We start from the raw sequence: 19137 nt of genomic DNA, 5'->3' as shown, positions 1-19137 counted from the left end.
CTGAGGTAATCCTCTAACCTTACGATCACAGCTTGGAATTACATAGAATTCAAGCATAAAGACAAGACATTAGAGCCAACATGCCGATGCCAGTGTTAATGCCCCACATGAGCCTCACCTTTCTCCATCAGGTGTTTATCTAGTTTCCCCTTAAATGCATCTATGCTATTCACCTCAACTACTCCATGAGGCAGCGGGTCCTGCATTTTCATCATTCTCGGGCAAAGAAGCTTCTGCTAAATTTCTTCTTGAATTCATTAGAGAATATCTATAATAATGGTTCCTCATTTTGAATTCTCCTCCAAGTATAAACATCTTCTCTCAGGGCTGGATTTTATGCTTTGCTGCCAGCAGGTTTGATGTTGGGGGAGGGATCATAAAATGCAGCACTGATTGCAATACAGCCCTTCGACATGCTGCAGACATATCCCAAATTTCCCAGGGACCAGTGGAGGTGTTGGGTGGCCCACCTGCCCTTGGGCCTCTCGAGATTCTTTGGTAGCCACTAAAGGGCCTCACCAAGTGCCTGGCATTACTTTATCTTTGGCACGGGGAGGCCCATTCCAAATGGGAAGCTCGGATGTCAGACAAGGTTGATGGGACCTCCTTTGGGGATCTCCTGTGCCCGTTGGAGACAACCACCGCCAACCCCCCCCCCCCCCCCCCCCACCCCCTTTGGGGTCATATCCATCCCCATTTAACCCTCCTCCCTTGGTCCCTCAAACTTGCCCCCCCCCAGCCCAATCACCAGGGTCAGGCACCAGGGCATACTAACCTAACCTGGCCCTGGCAATGCACCAGGCTTACCAGGAAGTCCAAGGCCCCTCGGCTCCTTTCCTTTGAGGACCACCTATGCTCCCAGCAGCAGCCACTGCTTGAGACTGTCGCTGCTGGGCTACAGAGATGCCAGCCATCCGATTGGCTGGCAGCTCTCTAAGGTAAAGGTGGGGACGGAAATTTCGCTTTAAGCCAATTAATGCTGCTCCCAGCATTAAATAGCTAGGTGGGCACTGGCAATATTATGGGCAGGGTCTTTATGGCCACAACGTGGCACATGGACCAAAGAGCCTAGTGAAATCATTCTGGGGAAACACACTGTTTCAATGGTGGATGCGCTCTCCTTTGTCCTTCACGCCATCACATCACTGCTTCATCATGCCGGGCACCATATTTTAAAGTGCCCAGGACTGCTGCACAGATGACATGGCCCCGAAAGGCAAGAAGACTGCAGCACCCCAGTTTAATGACACATCCCTCAAGTGCCTTTTGGACGCTGTGGAGGCTCACCGTGATGTCCTCTAGCCTTTACTTGTGTCTTGATGTCCATCCTGACTCCAGGATGGGCAACAACATCACCAAACCGGCTTGGGAGGCGGTGATCAGTGCCAGTGCCCTACAAATGAGGACAGCCACCCAGTGCAGCAAGAGGATGAATGGTCTCTTCTGTTCCACCAGGGTAAGTCACTCTTCTCATCACTCTCAACTCACACACTCATAAACCCAGCACACAGCCACAGAGCCCTCACACACTGCCAGTGCAAGTGACATCATCATTCACTCTCTCACACTCACTGCTGTTGTCGTCATCCCATCCATGGGACCACTCACTACCCACACATGCCAGGCACCCTTATCATCTGGCCCAGCAGGTTCCCTGCTTACACTCTTTCCATCTCTATTCATGCAGGACAAGCTGGCACACAAGAGGGAGAGGTCGCAGACCGTCGGGAGAATGCCCGGAATCAAGGTCCTCACGGACTTTGAGAACAGGGCCATCCAGCTGGCTGGAAGGGATCTGGACCATTCCTAAGCAGTTGGCACCGGTCTATCAAGTGAGGATCCAGCAGTGCAACATCCATCAGACAACCATTCTGTGAGTGATGTGTCCTGTTTTAGAGGCCACTGCCATGCACTAATTACCTCCCCTTGCTTCCGCACGCACATCTGGGAAGCAGCTAACAGAGTCCAAGGCCCAGGGCCTCCAATCAAGCCTCAAAGAAACCTCTGAAGAGGAATCTGAAGGCACCCTCCCTGAAGCCCCAATACAGCGCTCACCCACACCCATCACCAGCACAGAGACACACACCTCAGTGGGATCTAGCTTTAGAGTAGCCTTAGGATCACAATCTGCTAAGCACATCACACTGTCTGAGCCACAGCAGGCAGCAGCAGGGACTTCTCAGGTGTCCGACACTTGGAGGACTGCTGAAGGCCAGAAACCTGCTGAATCAGATGATGAGCCTCTGGACTCAGTTGTACCTCAGTTACTGGAGCTTGTCATGAAGCTATTAATGTATATAATATTATTGAAAAATATTTTTCTTTTAAATTAGATGTTTAGTCTGGGTGTGTCTTAATTAGATTAAAGCCATCTAGTCTGGATGCTTTGATGTGTACTAGTTTTGAGATGTAAGACAGGTAGAGTACATTTGCATTTTTTGAATAGAGCATTCAAGAAGGTGAGTGAAATCTGGCATCTACTAGCAGAGACCAAGCAATATGTTTATATTACTAATAAAGTGGTACTGTGAAAGGGGTTTTATTGTTAGAAGAGTTGGGTTCAAAGAGGATGGTGATACAATGAAAATTTATATTCAATGAACTGTGCTAGGTATAACTTCAGCAATTTTGTGTGTGCAGGGCAGAGGCAATGTAAGATCAAAGTAGCTGTAAGCCTACAGCTGTCTCCACAGGGACCAAAGTGAAAGGAACCTCATTTTAAATGTGTGAGGTGAAAATGCTTTGCCTGGTGTCTACTTAAAAATCTATGTGTTGCGGTTGCCTTAATGAAGACTATTTTAGGAATTTGTTAAAAGTTATGATAGCAGTAATTTGTAGCCATGTATATGTGTTTAATGTGTTGTAACTTATTAAAATGTTTCATTTAGTTTAATATAAAACCTCTCGAGAACTCGGAGTCTGATTCCTGAATTTAGAGCTGCATCTCGAACATACCGCTTAAAATATAGGTTATGACAGTTGTTTAAAGTTTCCCTCTGGGATTTTTGAATAACTCAGCTTTAACAAACTGCTTTCTCATAACAGAGCTGCAAAGACAAGCTCGGGAACATCTGGAAGGGATGTCCACTGCACTGCTCAAATTCCAAGGCATGATTGAGGAGTCCGTCCACCTTCAGTCTGAGGTGATAGTGCCGGCATGCCAACACACTGAGGTCAAAACTAGTAGGATGGCAGTCGCTATGTAGACCTCAGTCCAGGACATCAGTCCTGCACTGCTGCGCGGGCTGAACTCCATCACTGATGCCATAGTTGGCCTCCAACAGTGTCAACACAAGAGGGATGCAGGGCAACTGAATCTCACACCAGCTACCCCTTCTCCTCAAGCAGTCAGCCAGGGACCTTTGGGCACCCATAAAGAAGAGAATCAGAAGGTATACCCCCCAGGCCTATCCATCCAGCCGATTCCAGGAGTGTCTGCCCCATCTGAATCCCCTGTGACCCCAGCATCTCCAACTCCACAGGTTGAGGAGGGTGCCACTGTCACACAGCAGAACCCCGAAAGCAGGCCAGGGCCCTCCAGGCCTTGGCTCTCCAGAGGATGCCCCCCAAGATCATCACAGACAGGGTGTTACAGTCAGCAGGCTGCCTCCGCCTCCGCTGTGGATGGTCGGGGAGCACCAAGACACAGCGGCAGGGTTTGGAAAGTTAAGATGTTGTTGCACAGCCTGGGCACAGGTGTTAATCACTTGTGCATAATGTTCCTTGTTGTAAATAAACTCCCAAGAATGTCTCCCTGCCTATAGCTCCTTGTTCTGATGAGCAGTGTTCGTGTCACTCAGATGTGAAAACTTGCTGTACAAGATAAAGGCAGGTGTCTCAGTCCAGGGCCTCTTCCCTGTGCTTTGTGCAGCCTTCAGATGAAAATGATGGTCCAGCCTCACACACCCTGGGCACATTAGTGATGCCTGCATCTCAATGGTGCTTGTAATTATTGCCAGAATGCAGTGGGCAGTTGTCATAGAGTTCCATCATTCTCTCTGTGTGCTCTCAGCACCTTTAAGGTGGGACTGGCCCCCAACTCTTCAGCATCTGTCACCAGTGACACTGTGCTGCAGCTCCTGAAGGGCTCAGGTGCTGAAGGCTGACAAAAGATCGGGTGGATTTAAAGTTTCACGGCTGTGTCTCCCTGACCCTGATCGCAGAATACAAACAAGCTGCCCTCAGCCAGACAGGAGTCAGACATTCTCAGAGGCTGTGTGAAGGTTTATGGAGTGTCATCACTGCATGTCATCATCATCCTCCTGCAATCGAGCAGCTATTAGGGCCTCCATTGCGTCTCCATGACAGGAGCTTTATCGCAGGGGGTATTTACGCTGCCTTAAGTCAGATGGAGTCAAAGGTTCAGAGATGCCATGTGAGGATCTATGGGGTCACCTCACTGCATGTCGTCATCATCCTCCACAAATCTAGCAGCTATGAGGGCTTCCCGAGCATGTCTTCCTCGTTTGGCCAGTGCGAGGGCCTCATCCCCATCATTGTTGCCTCCAAGGGCCTCCTCACCCTCATCATCATTGACATCCTTCTCATCAGAGGAGACCTCCAGCTCCTGCATCTCCTCCTCAGTCAGCTCGTCTCCCTGTTGCAGCGCTAGGTTGTAAAGGGTGCAGCAAATGTCGATGATGCGTGACACCCTCTGTGGACTGTATTGCAGGGTTCCACCAGACCTGTCTGAAACCTCACCTTCAGTATCCCGATGGTCTGCTCCACCAAGTTGTGAGCTGCAGCATGAGCCTCATTATACCGTCGCCCTGCTGCAGTCTGAGGCTGCCGCACGGGTGTCATCAGCCACGGCCTCGATGGGTAGCCCTTGTCCCCCGGAGCCATCCCTGCAGCTTCTGTGGACCCTGGAAGACTTAAGGGATCTGAGACCGACTGAGGATGTAGGAGTCGTGGACACTCCCTGGAAACCATGCGCAGAGCTCTAGGATACTTTTGTGGTGGTCGCACACCAGTTGTACTTTCAACGAGTGGAAGCCCTTGCGTTGCTTTAGTTGACCGCTGGTTGCCACAGAGATCTAAGCGTGATGTGAGTGCAGTCAATCACACCCTGCACCTTTTGGACACCTGAGATCTGGGCAAACCCAGTCACTCTTGCAACCTGGTTCCCCGGTCCCGGGCGAAATGCATAAAGTTGCGTGCCCTCGCAAAGATGGCATCCGTGACTTCATGGATGCACTTGTGGGTGGAAGCTTGTGAGATTCCACACAGGTCACCTGTGGAGCCCTGAAAGGAAACACTGGTGTAGAAATTGAGCGGCGCTGTCACTTTCACGGCTACTGGCAATAGATGCCCTCCATGTCCCCTTGGTGCCAAATCCTGCAGTAGCTGGCAGATGTGACCAACCAGTTCCCTAGACATGCGCAGTCTTCGGCGACATTGGTTCTCAGTCATCTGCAGGAATGAAAAGCAATGTCTATAGACCCTGTGTTTAGCTAGGCGCTGACCAGCAACCGTTCACTGTAGCTCTTCAGTGGCGTTCATGGGAGCCCCAACCACCCCTTCTTCCTGAGGGTGCTGCTCCTCCCTCTGCCCAGCCAGGCCCCTCTGTTTCTCCCTTCTCCTTTGTCTCTGCTCTCTGTACACCACAAGGCATACAGCTAGGCCACAGGCTCCATGCTTCTGATATATTCCTCCTGAAGGACGAAGGACAGAGACACAGGGGTTAGCTTGGGTGTTCTAAGAACCTCTCTTGGTTAAGCATGAAGGTGCATTAACACATCCCGGAGAGTGCTGGCTACCACTTGACAGGCCAAAGGTTAGTGCCCTGCATGGCTGCCTGAAACCTCACCCTCCCCCATCCCACTTCACCTGATCGATTGGCGGCAGCTTTGCCCACTGGACTGCATGCTGTGCTCTCAGCTCAGGCACAGGCATTTTCCTAACCCACACTGCAAGGCTGCACTATTAGCTTGAACCATGGGGGAGACTGGTCCAAACCAGGATGATGACGTTGCAAGGGGCTGTGAGCGCCTCCACCAGTAACTGCTCCATGGCCAGCTTTAGCAAGGAGATTGTACAACATGCCCAGTCATCCAATTGTTCTGTGGTCCACTAAAATGCTCATTAGTTTGCAGTCTGTGCCTGAGGGGTGAAAAGCTCTGGAGCACTTGGTGGCACTTTCGTGCCTCTGCGTTGCTTGAGTGGGCAGATAAGCAAGAGGCCTGACTCAACGTCTGTCAATGTAACTGCATCTGGACTGGCTCAGTGGAGGAATGGTCACTTAATAAAAGGTTTCCCGAATGCATGGCCGCTTCCCTCCCCCTCAGCCTCCATGTGCTTGTGCATTACCATCAACCGCAGGGCAGCCCTTGCCCTTCCCAACCCCCACCAACGTGCCTCAATCTTGAAGTCCAACAGGCAACCCTTACGAGTGCTGCACAACATTACTGTGCACTCGCCTCCGAGTTCCCCTCAAAGTGCAGCACACCTTATAAATGCTGTTGGTGTGATGATCTAGCATGGGGGGGATGATCCCAAGGGGCTGGCCTTATAATGACATGCTGATGTATTCCTGACATCAGACAGTGGGCAACGCGACCCACCATCAACGGGCAGAGCAACTGCATGAAACCGATTTGTGGCCTTCTCGCCATGTTGTCCGCTCACGCCACTGAACACATCTGACGCCAGTGGGCACAGAAAATTCCGCCCAATATCTTTTTGTTAAAATGAAAACCATTATTGAGCACAGTACTCCATGTGTGGTCTAATGAATGTCATCATGGAATGCAAGAGCTTGGTGCTAAATTTTGTTTAGCTAATAATGATAATAATAATGATGTTAAAATTCACTATAACACTCTGATGAATTATACAATGGGAATCAATGCGCTGGCTCTGCTTCATAATTGTTTTGATGTTTGAAGAATCAGATGCAATTTTTTTCAATAAAGTATTTCACTGCTTTGCAGTTTTTTTTATTTTTATTTTTTACAAATTCACCTCTGTGCATTTAAAAAAAAAACAAAGCAAAAATATAGAAATGCAGCTCTGGTTAACCAATGTGAAGTTATATGATAAATTGGGAAATTAATGCGTATACACAACCTTGAATGTGGGTTCAATTAATGTTGTTTTGTTTCTTTCCTGATGTGATGGTTAATCTTATGAGTAAGTCTTGTCATATCAAACAAGGCTTTGTGCTTTGTACTATGTTCAGACAGCATTAACATAGTACCAGGTGTAACCCTGTATTAGTTGAGTCTATTCAGATTCTTTTAATTCAGTGATTGTGCTGGTCATCCAGTCTTCAATTAATTATAAACATAAACCTTAAAAGAGTTGCAATTATGATATACAACAGGACAAAGAATCAATGTCAGCAGAGTAAAATTGCTTGTCTTATTCAGATCATCTCATTTTCTCTTTTGGCTCATTCAGTCAGCCTACACTAAGCCATTTGTTCCATGTTTCTTTCTCCTCTTTTTCTCTATTTTTGTCATTAATATCCATTAACCAGATGTGTTTTTCTAACAAGCTACATCACTAAGCTTACAGCAAGCTCTGAACACTCTCCATCCATCCCCATGACATTATTGACAAGCGTCTATTAACCAATTATGCATTAACATATACAATTCACATTACAAATGCACTTGACAGCCAATTTCCTTTAGGGCAACAGTAAGCTCTTTTATTGTCCAAAAATCTTAAATGATGCCTCTGCACCCAAGCTCAGTGTTTTATTTTATTGAAGTAACATTGCTATTTAGCCTTCACACAGCACTTCCAATGTTTTCTTCAGATAGTGTTGGGAGAATGCTGGGAAGAAGGTCATTATTTTGTCTTGTGCTATTTATCTATTTATATTTCAAATCACCTTCTGGATGGTGGACTTCCATTGTGCTGAAAAGGACTTCTGAATCAAAATTGGATATGTGGCCAACTAAGGTAATGTTCTCTTCACAGTTGCAAAGCTAGAGAATGGATGTTCTTATGTATGGCTTATATAAGTTTTACTTATAAGGGTTGTCATGAAGATGAGCTTTATGCAAAATAATGAGTTTTAATCCTACGGCTGGAAACATGAATTGAACTTTTAAGAACAGACCTTTTAAATCCCAGATAAAAATGGTTTGAACTCACAGCCTAGATGGCTACCCAACTTGTATTACTGTACATTTCATATTTCAAACCCCTTTGAGGTAGAGATGGCATGTCTGCAGAAACCCATTGAAGACAATTACCTCAGAGGAATGTGAATGAATTATAATTTCTAATCCATTCACACAATGTCCAGATACTCAACTGGTTGGAGACCAACGATCAAACCTCATCACTTGAACAATGGAACCCTAGCTAAGAGGCGGGCATTCCCAGACAAGACCTAATAAAGTTACAATCGGAATTCACAATCATGTTTGGATTCCTGGCCGTTGGAGAAGGAAGATCATATGACAAGCCAACTCTTTGTGTGAGTTAAGCAAGTTTTCTCCGCAGCGCTGATTAAGCAGCTGAGGTGCTGAGAAAGATCCTTCCTCCCTCCCTCTCTCTCTCTCTCTCTCTCTCTCTCACTCCACCCAACTTACAAGCTTTTGGGCCTTGTCTGCTATTGTTTGACTCTCTCTTCATGTGCAGAAGGCAAAGCTTTTAAAAATTGAACTCAACTCCACAGCTGTGTTCCCAGGAGAGCAGGTAGATCATCCATTGACGCTGAAAGCAGAAGACAACCGAGGGAAATCAGCAAGACCATCAGATTCGGCCTGAAGCCAGTTGAGCCACCAAACTACAGACTGTGAATTCCTTCTTAACTTAATGGACTCTAACTTGGCCAACCTATCCATCTCCACTCTGTAACCTGCATTTTTATGGACAGAATATTATGCTTGGCATGTGGGTGCGGGCCCAACACGCCCGAGCATAAAATACGCACGATGATGTTGGGAAAGCATCCCGATGTCACTGCACAGTCTCACGATACTTCATTCAGTGGGCGCACGCCAGAGTCAGCTGCATGCCTGCCAACCATTAAAAGGCCCATTAAGGCCATTAGGAAGCTAAGTAAATTCAAATTTATGCTGCCGGTCCAACCCAAAGGCCGAGCAGCCTTTACATTTTTTAGGAAACCTCATCTGCCGGCGGGATGAGGTTTTCTAAAGCAAATAAACATCAAATAAAAATTTTATTTTTGAATTGAAAACATGTCCCAGCTCATGTGGGAACAAGTTTTAGGGCAATTCTATTTCCTTTATTGTATTTTTCAAACAGCATCATCTCCCTGAGGCAGCACTGTGTCCCAGGGAGATGGAAGTGCTCTTTCCCGCTTGGCCCACTCACCCTCCTCCCCCGGCCCGCACAAGCAGTGCTGAGCGCTGCCACTCGCGTTCCATGCTGGGTGGGCCTTAGTTGACCCGCCAGCATGAAATCACAGTGCGGAGCTGATTGCCGGGGAGTTGGGGGGTGCTGTCTGCATCCTGACCATCCCCGCCCGCCCCCACCGAGCATCCCTGCCAAGGGCAAAATCCTGCCCTACGTGTGTGAGCTTTGAGTGTGCATGCAAAAGTCAGTGCATATTTTATTATTTTACTTAGATCAATTTAAGTGTAATAAGGCTCTTTCTTTGTTGATCTCAAGGGGCAGCATTTTCCCATCGGTGAGTGGAGGGTGGGCCCTGCTCGCCGACGCATAAAATGACGTAGGGTTATGTTGGGTGGGCGTCCCAACGTCACCCCGTGTCATTTACATTTTCAGTTCAGCGGGCATGGAGCCGAGTCGGCTGCACAACCGCCAAACAGTCAAAGGCCTATTAAGGCCATTTAAATAGTAATTAATTCAATTAGCTGAGCCGCCCGTCCAACCTTAAGGTTGGCGGCAGGCGAAGAGCCCTGGCGGCCTTTGTGTTTTTCATTAAACCTCATCCACAGGCAGGATGAGGTTTCATGAAGGGTATATTATTTAAATAAAAAAAATTGATATAACTAATGGACATGTCCCAGCTCATTTGCCAGTTTCACATGAGGGGACATGCCCTTAAATTTTTTCCCACCTTTATTCAAATTTCCATAAAATTAAACAAATCTCCCTGAGGCATGGAAGTGCCTCATGGAGATCTTTGCACTCTTCCACACACATGCGGGTGAAAGAGCACAGGGAACCACTCAGGGAATTCCCTCCCCGCCCACACAGGAAGTGTTCAGCGCTTCTGGGCACGCGTCACGTTGGGCGGGCCTTAATTAGCCCACCTACGTAAAACGGCAGCGCGCATCTGAATGGGGGCACCGATCGGATTCACACCCACTCCCATCCGTCTCCGCCTGCCCCCGCACAACCCCCCCCCCAACGGGCCAAGAAAATCTGTCCTATTGGTTCTTATATGATCGCTGTGTTTAAACCGTTAAGTATTCATTGAATTAGCATTTAGATTCCTTCAAACAAAAAAAAAACTTGTTGCCAAACAAGGAGAGGGCAAAGAGGGCAACAGGTTGTAACAAGGCTTAGAGACATTTATAAAAACAAAAAGGAACGTCAACTCTTTTCTTCTCCGCCGATGCTGTCAGACCTGCTGAGTTTTTCCAGGTAATTCTGTTTTTGCCTTAGAGACATTTAGTTGTTTTCATGGAAAATAAGCTTCAAATGATCATTATATTATTACCAACATTCACACAAATACAATAATAACCATTACTAATAATATTTACATATATACTCAAGACACTTACAATACATTTTGCTGAAGGATTCAATACTAGTCATTGACTTAAAAAAACTTAAATAGAAGGAACTAACATAAGATTATACCCAGTATTATATTAATGCTCTCTGGATGTAACACAAAAGCTTCTGTATAAAATGAGACTTGCTGGTAAGACCAACTGCCACATTAGTAATGAGAAAAAAATTATATTAATTGAAACATGTATTTAAGGCTGTGTAAATAGACTAATTTCCCAATCTAATAACCTAACTTTAACTTTGAGCTTGAGGGAACCTGATGGACAAGTCTTGTTGAATTTTGAAGTATCTATTCTAATAGCTCTCTTTTGTACCTTGCTTTCCTTCTTGCTACATGAGAATTTATGTGCCCCACATTACCTCATCTGATTCGCTGTGACAATTAAGGTTTCAATAAGAATAAATTCCCACAACTTGACTTGCTGTCTAACTTTCTAGATGTAAGGCAAGAGCTAACAGAATTTGATTTTGAGGCCTCTCTTTGTCAGCGAAAATATGGTCTGACTGGATTCTTCTTTACCAACTGAACATTGCTAATGGCAGCTAAGTTTAAAGCTAAAGTTAATATAAAGAATCTAAGTTCCCTTACAGTAGCAAAAAAATTTAATGACCATTCCTATCTAATCTTCTCTCAGCGAGTGAAAAAGATGATAACCGTGTGGAATTTACTCTCTTGTTGACTTACCTGCTGTCAACCCCAAGGAACATTTGTAGGTAACTAATAGAAAATATATTAGAAAACTACCGTCTCAAAGTATTTCCATCCACCAGCAGGAGAAAGCCATTTTCCTGATATCCTCTGAAACAGATACTACTTTACAAAATTGCATTTTCCACTAACAGGCTGCTGCTGTCAGTCTAAAAAGCCACTTACCTATCACACTAATGAGCAACTACATGTATGAATTTCAGTGCTGGTGTGATACCAGGTTCATAGACCAAATATCTCAATGATTAGGTGATCAAATCAAACAGCATGTACCTTCGGCTGCTCATAGTAGTCCAGTGCAGAGCGTATTCAACCAGCCCACACTTCAAAACCCAAAGCAAAGCACCTACTGTTAGATGTGATTCTGCAATTGGACAGCATTTACTGAACAATCCTGAATGTGGTAACTAAACCAACTTAAGATAATTAGTCAAGCTCGTAACGTGGCTCATTTACACTTGCTAGATGTGATATACCTTCATACACAGGTACCTGTTCTCTGTAAACAAAAGGAATATGTTCAAACCTTGCACCTTGCTTGAATTATCTGGGAGCTTGGGGAGCCTATAGTTTCCTGTTGCTTTTATCGTGGCAATGCCTCAGCCAATCAGGGCCGACTTGCCAACCAATCAGCATCTGTATCTCCTGTTGTATAAATTATTGTGATTATTTGAAATTTGGCATTCTTGCATTTGTCCTGAAGCATGCAGGACAAAAAGCTTCAGCAAAATGTCCCTCTTTTCAGCAATACTCAAGTTCTGCACTACCAAGTGACTGTTAATATAAGAACGCATGGACCAAATAAGGACTATTTGAACATCAAAACCATTCACTTCACAGGCGCAGTACAATCTGCTGCGCTGTGAATTTTACTCCATCCACTTAATCTCTTGAAACAATGGCTTGCTGACTTTCTCTATAGTGCCGTAAAAGTAAATTTGAGTAAAACTAGTAATGGGCTTCAAGAAGACTTGGGCGGATTGTTTGATTGCATGGCGGATGAAATTCAAGCAGAAAAAAAGTTTTAGGTGTTACATTTTGGAAAGAAAAATGATGAGAGATAATACATGCTATGTGATACAATTTTAAAATGGGTGCAAGAGGGGATGTACTGCATTGGGTATCTGTGCATGAATCTCTGAAAGTGGTAGGAACAGGTTAAAAAACATAATCATATGGATGTCATATTATTCTAATGATATACTTACCATACCAGGCACTGGCACCAATCACTCATAAGGGATTGGGTAAACATGTTGTGCATTCATTTATTAAGACTAAGGCGCATGAGAACAGTTAGACATGGGCATAAAGCTTGAAGACATCAGGGCTGTGTGTGTGTGTGTGTGTGTGCTCTGCTCAAAGCAAATGTGAAACTAAGACTGGATCACATGACACTTCTCCCTTCTGGTGATGTCGTGTTGATATCCCTTGAAGGCTTATTACAACAATGGGATCCTGGGCTTTATAAATACAAGCATATATAAGCCAGATTTTAACTTACATCAAACCCCATCCACTTGCACAAATCAGGCCCTTGAGTGTAAAAGCCAGAAAATTATGTTAAATCTATATCAAGTATTAGTTCATCCCCGACTAGAATATTATGTCTGATTCAGACACTATAACTTAGGAAGGATGTGAAGGCTCTGGACAGATTACAGAAGCATATGGGTGCCGTGTTATTCTAATGATAGAATCCCTTGGACTTACTTATTGTACAAGACACAAGGTACCAATCGCTCATAAGGGATTGGGTAAACATGTTGTGGGTTCATTTATTAAAGCTAGGCACAGGAACACAGTCATACTTGGGTATAAGTGGTTCCAGGGATGATGGATTGCATTGGTAGAAAGGTGAAGGTGGGATTACCCTCCCTGGAACAAAGAGGGCTAAGATAAGATTTGGTAGAGATTCAAAATCATGGAGTGTTTACATTGAGTGGCTACGGAGATACTGGCCAGAAATTTCCCCCCAAAGGTGCCTCAGGGAGATTTGTTTCAATGTTAGACTTTTAAATAAAGGATTTTTAAACTTTTGAAACATGTCCCCTCATGTGACACTATCACATGAGCTGGGCATGTCAAAGAATAAATGTATAAATTTTTATTAGATTTTAAAACCATTCATGAAACCTCATTCTGCCCATGGATAAGGTTTCATAAAAAAAGTGAAGGCTGCCTGGACTCTTCGCCTGCCCGCCAACGTTAAGGTTGGACGGGCAGCTCATTAAATTGAGTTAATTAGGTATTAAATGGTTTTAATAGGCCTTTGACAGTTCCATGGGCATGCAGCTGACTCAGCAGTGAACCTGCCAAACTGAAGATCTAAATGACGCGTGGTGATGTTGGAATGGCCGCCCGATGTCACCATGCGTCATTTTATGCTTCGTCGAGCAGGCCCCACCCTCCGCTTGCTGCGGGGAAAATGCTGCCCACTGTTTCCAATGGCTGAAATGCTGATAATGAAAGGACACTGATTTAGGGTGACCGGCAAAGGAACCAGAAGCGGCATGAGGAAAACTCTTTTAGTGCTTAGGATTTGGAATGCACTGCCTGGCAGGTTGGTGGATACAGGTTCAGTAGTGTCCTTCAAAATGGAATTGGATAAACACCTGAAGACATACAAACAATTATAGAGACATGGGAAAAGAGCTGGGCATTGAGACTAACTGGATTGTTCTTCACAAGAACTTGTGTAGACTCGATGGGCTGAATGGCCTCCTTTTGTGTTGTACTATTATTCTTCCTTGACCGGGTACCTATTTTTGTATGATGTTTGCACAATCACAGGAGCTGAAGAACTATCACACAACAGAACAAGCTTTCACCTTAATATCGAAGAACAAATATCAGAATTATATACTATAGGTTAAATTAAAGGTAAAATGTCAATCAGAAAATAAAATGAGCAGAGAAATATATGGAGAAATATTAAGGAAGAAAATGTAATCGGGGATAACAAGGTGAACACAAGCTAAAGATTATTACCTAGCTTATTTTTATTATTATTGCTACTATTACTTAGGGTTAGGTAGTGTGCTTTTAGGTTTTGACTTTAATATTTCAAATGCAAGATTAATGTCTCTCACCATGAGCAGAATATTGCCATTAGCATGCAGGGGTGGGCTTGACAAACCGAAGCGCGAGATACTGTCAGGCGGGTGTCCCGATGTTATCCCATGTCATTTCACTATTGCATTCGGCGGGCACACACTGGAGGCGGCTGCACACCCACAGAACTGTCAAAGGCCTATTAAGGCCATTGAGGATGTAATTGACGTTGTTAACAGTGCTGCCCGTCCAACTTTAAGGTTGGCGAGCAGGCAAAGAGCCCAAGAGGCTTTCACATTTTTCAGGAAACCTCATCCACAGGTGGGATGAGGTTTCCTCAATGTTTAATAAAATAAATAAATCAATTTTGGGAAATGCGCAAACATGTCCCAGATCATTTTGAGGGGACATGTTAAATAATTTTTCAGTTCATTCATTCAAAAGTTTCATTATCAACTTAATCTCCCTGAGCCAGCTCAGTGCCTCAGGGAGATTTCTGCGCTCTCTCACGCGCATGCGTGAAAAGTGCAGGCCCCGAATCTCCCTCCTCCTCCCACCTGCACAGGTAGCAGCGCTACCGGCCGCTTGTTATGCTGGGCAGGCCTTAACTGGCCCGTCCATGTAAAATGACGGCCCGCAGCCAATTGCTGGCGGCGATTGGCTCCGTGCCTACCCTGGCCCACTCCTACCCAGCCCACCCGACATAGGTAAAATTCAGCCCAATATTCCAGGGGTTGACTGGCTTTATTGCTGTGATGTTACTGTTACTTCAGCATCACTCACAGACATGATGGGACCAAGGAAACAGAAGTTGCCCTGTACTTCCAGGCAGTCTAATGGTTAATAAAATCACATCCTCCAATCTTGTTTCCACAGTACAAACCTATTGCAACACGACCCATTCTGTTCAGCATTTCATCTTCTTTATCAGCTGAAAGAAATTCAATTCCTCACAGAACCTCAAGGGCTGAATTTCCCCCCCCCGTCGCAGGGAGGGGAGGTTGATGGGCAGGCCCGTGCGGGCGAGATTCCGATTGACGCCCCCCCGATCGGAGGTGAGACGCCATTTTACATGGGCTATATGCTCCCTGTAATATGCTCCTATGTGCGGGCGGGGGGTATTCCTAAAAGCGAGAGTGCACTCGTTCGCACATGCGCACGAAAGAGCACGCTCATCTCCCTGAGGCTAAGTGCAGCTTCAAGGAGATCGGCTCTAAATGTAAAAAAGCTCAAAATAGAAAAACAAAATTTTCCTAACATGTCCCCTCGTGCGACAATGTCACGGGTTGGGACATGTTCATAATTTAAAAAAAACTTTATTAAAATTTTTAAAACGTGAACGAGGGTTCATGTTTTTTCTAGTTCCCGCCGGGGCTTCCGGCCTGCCCACCAACCTTAAGGTTGGATGGGCAGGTCCACTAATTACTTTAATGACTCTGTCAATGGCCCCAATTAGCCACTGATGGGTTGGCGGGCACACAGCTGATTTTGCTGCGCCCTCACCTTCCTGAAAATTTAAATGGGCCGCGGTGATGTCAGGTGTTCCGCCCGATATCACCGCACATCACTTTATGCGTCGGCGAGTGGGCCCTGCCCCCCGCAGGCCAACGGTAAAATCCAGCCCTAAATCTTATATTCAGCCTTGTCACTTACCTCTGAATTTTTCCAATGTTTCAACAGTCTATTTAGTGGTAGCTGAGGCTCAGTGATTAGCACTGTCGCCTGAGTTAGAAGATCATATCCCACTCTGGGGACCTGAGCATCAAAATCCAGGCTGACACTCCAGTGCGGTACTGAAGGAGTGCTGCATTATCAGAGGTGCAGTATTTTGGATGAGACATGAAGCTGAGACCTAAAAGAGCACAAAAGATGCCACTGCATTATTTTGAAGAAAAGCAAGGATTTATTCCTGGTGTCTTGACCCTTGGTCAACATCACACAAAAAAAAACAGATTACCTAACCATTGCCTGTGGGATCTTGCTCTGCACACATTGCATCCATGCTTCCTGCATTACAAAAGTAATGACATTTCAAAAGTACTTGATTGACTGTAAAGTGCTTTGGAATGACCTGAGGCTGTGAAAGGCATTGTACAAATGCAAATATTTCTTTGAAGGTACAGTGACCAACAATTGCAACAGAATTTCAAAATTGGCTTAACCAATGATTAATATATGATTGAAATATTTTTTAACACTTGCAATCAAGCGCTTCAACACGTGTTCCCAATATTTTATTAACCATGTCCATGACAGGTTCACGTTGACTAGTCAATAATTTCTTAGTGTTAATGATCACCTAGCTCGATCTTTGTGAGGATATAAAGGAAGGAAAAATCTGCAGGTGATGGAAGTCTAAACCAAGAAGAGAAAAAGCAGGAAATACTCAGCATCCGTGGGCAGGACAGACAGCTTGTTGCTTCAGGTTTGAGCCCTTTGTGAAAACGGGAAAAAATGAAGGATTTTGATAGGGTAGATTCGGAGAAGCTGTTTCCGCAAGCAGGAGAGTCATAATCAGAGGTCGCAGAGTTAAGGGAATTGACAAAAGAGCCGGCGGGGGGGGGCGGTGGTGGTGAGGATCTTTTTTTTAACACAATGAGTTGTTACAATCTGCAACATGTAACTAGTAAGAGCAGGGTAAGTAGATGCATTCGTGACTTTCAAAAGGGAATTGGATAAGTACTTGAGGGGGAAAAAGTTGCAAAGCTACGTGGAAAGAGGGGGTAGGACAAATTGGATTGCTGTTTCAAAGAGCTTGATGGGCTGAATGTCCTCCTGCTGTGCGATTCTATGATATTACTGATGAACAACATTTTAGAGGAACAAAAGGAATGGTTAAGGAAAAAGGCATGCGTGCACAAGGAATAAAATTATCCATAAAGTGCCTAAACGAAGAACAGGCTCTGCCAGTCCCACCAACCTCAGTTTGAAAATGTGAAGGCTCAGAGGGCAGGCTTCCTCCAACTGTATGCTTGTGAATTGAGGTGTCCAGCAATTCCATGGAGGCTTCCCTGATTTCCCCCAAAGATACTGCTTTTGATTTAAGTTCAGATTGAAAAATTATGGCCTGCATTTTCAGTTTGGTGGGCAAGTGCGATTGGCGGGTCCAGGAGCAGCTGGGAAACGTACAGCTAACCGCAGTTGGCCTCCGACTGCGATTTCACGCTGGCTGGCCAATTAATGGCTAGCCAGCGTGAAATGCGCGCTGTAAAGTTCAGCGCTGCCGTGGTGGGGAGGGAGGAGGGCGGGCGATGACATCAACGCGGGCGTGGGCCAGCACTGACAATAAGCTCCCTGAAGGCTGGGAGCTGCTTTAGGGAACTACAGGCCCGAAACCCAAGAAATAAAGTTTTTAAAATCAGGAAAAAAAATGTCCAAGCATCACAATCAGGCACCTGAACATATAGATTAAAAAAATGGTGCCCACAGATTTCTATTTTTATTTTATTTAATAATGGAAACCTCTTCACACCCTTGGATGAGGTTTGCTGAAAAACCGGCCGCTTTGCCTGTCCACCAACCATAAGGTTGGACAGGCTATGTAAAATGACAGATAATTGTACTACTAATGGGCTTAATTTGCCCTCTTAATTGTCGGCGGGTGTGCTTCTGACTTATGTGCGTGCTCACCAACCAAAATATCACGTGAGCCCAGTCAGGTCGGGCGCGAGCCCATCTGGTCAGCATAAAATTCAGCCCTCGGCTGGATCTTCCGGTCGGCATTTGGGGACAGGTCTGACACACCGACGTGCAATGATGTTGGGCGTATGCCTGACGTCATCGTGTGTCATCTCAATATTTCATTCGGCAGGCGTGTGCCAGAGGCGGCTGCATGCCCTCCGAAATGTCAACGGCCTATTAAGGCCATTAAGGAAGTAATGAAAGTCATTCAGAACACTGCCCGCAGGTGAAAAGCTCAAGTGGCCTTCACGTTTTTCAGGAAACATCATCCACGCACAGGATGAGGTTTCCTGAAGCTTTTATAAAATAAATACATAGATTTTCCCACCTTTACAAACATGTCCCAACTCATGTGACACAGCCACACGAGGGGACATGTTTGAATACATTTTTAAATCTATCCTTCATTAATTCTCCATGCCTCAGGGAGATTGCTGTGCTCTTTCATGTGCATGCACAAAAGAGCGCAGGCCCCAACTCTCCCTCCTCTCCCCGCCCACACATGTAGCACTGAACACTACCGGCTGCACATTATGCTGGGTAGGCCTTAATTGGCCTGCCCGTGTAAAATGGCAGAACGCAGCCGATCGCGGGTGTCAATCTGCACCGGGCTCCACCTGCTCCTGGCCAGCCGGCCCACCAAAGGAAAAATCCAGGCCTATACATCGCTGCAAGAAAAACCATCTAGCCTTATTTATTTCAGCTGCTTAATGAATTCAGGTCCCACCTAAGTCAATCACTCTGCATTCCACATGCATCTGAAAGTTTTCTCTTCCAGTAAGTCTACGGTAAAGCCTACTGAGTGCCATAGCACATGACAGCCTTAGCAGCACTCCAGTTTTGATCTGCATTCAAATGTTGTTGGTTCAAGCCTACTTCAGAAACTTGACCACATAATTGAGTCTGACAGCTCGGTGCCACACTGAGACACTGTTGCATTAAGGGAGAGTGCTTTTCCAATACATCCTCTACCATCAGACACTGGGAGCACTGTTGCCACA

The sequence above is a fragment of the Carcharodon carcharias genome, chromosome 5 (genome assembly GCF_017639515.1).
Source record: "Carcharodon carcharias isolate sCarCar2 chromosome 5, sCarCar2.pri, whole genome shotgun sequence".
In the NCBI taxonomy this organism is placed as follows: domain Eukaryota; kingdom Metazoa; phylum Chordata; class Chondrichthyes; order Lamniformes; family Lamnidae; genus Carcharodon; species Carcharodon carcharias.
The sequence above is the reverse complement of the archived record's forward strand: the minus strand, read 5'-3'. Positions refer to the sequence as shown.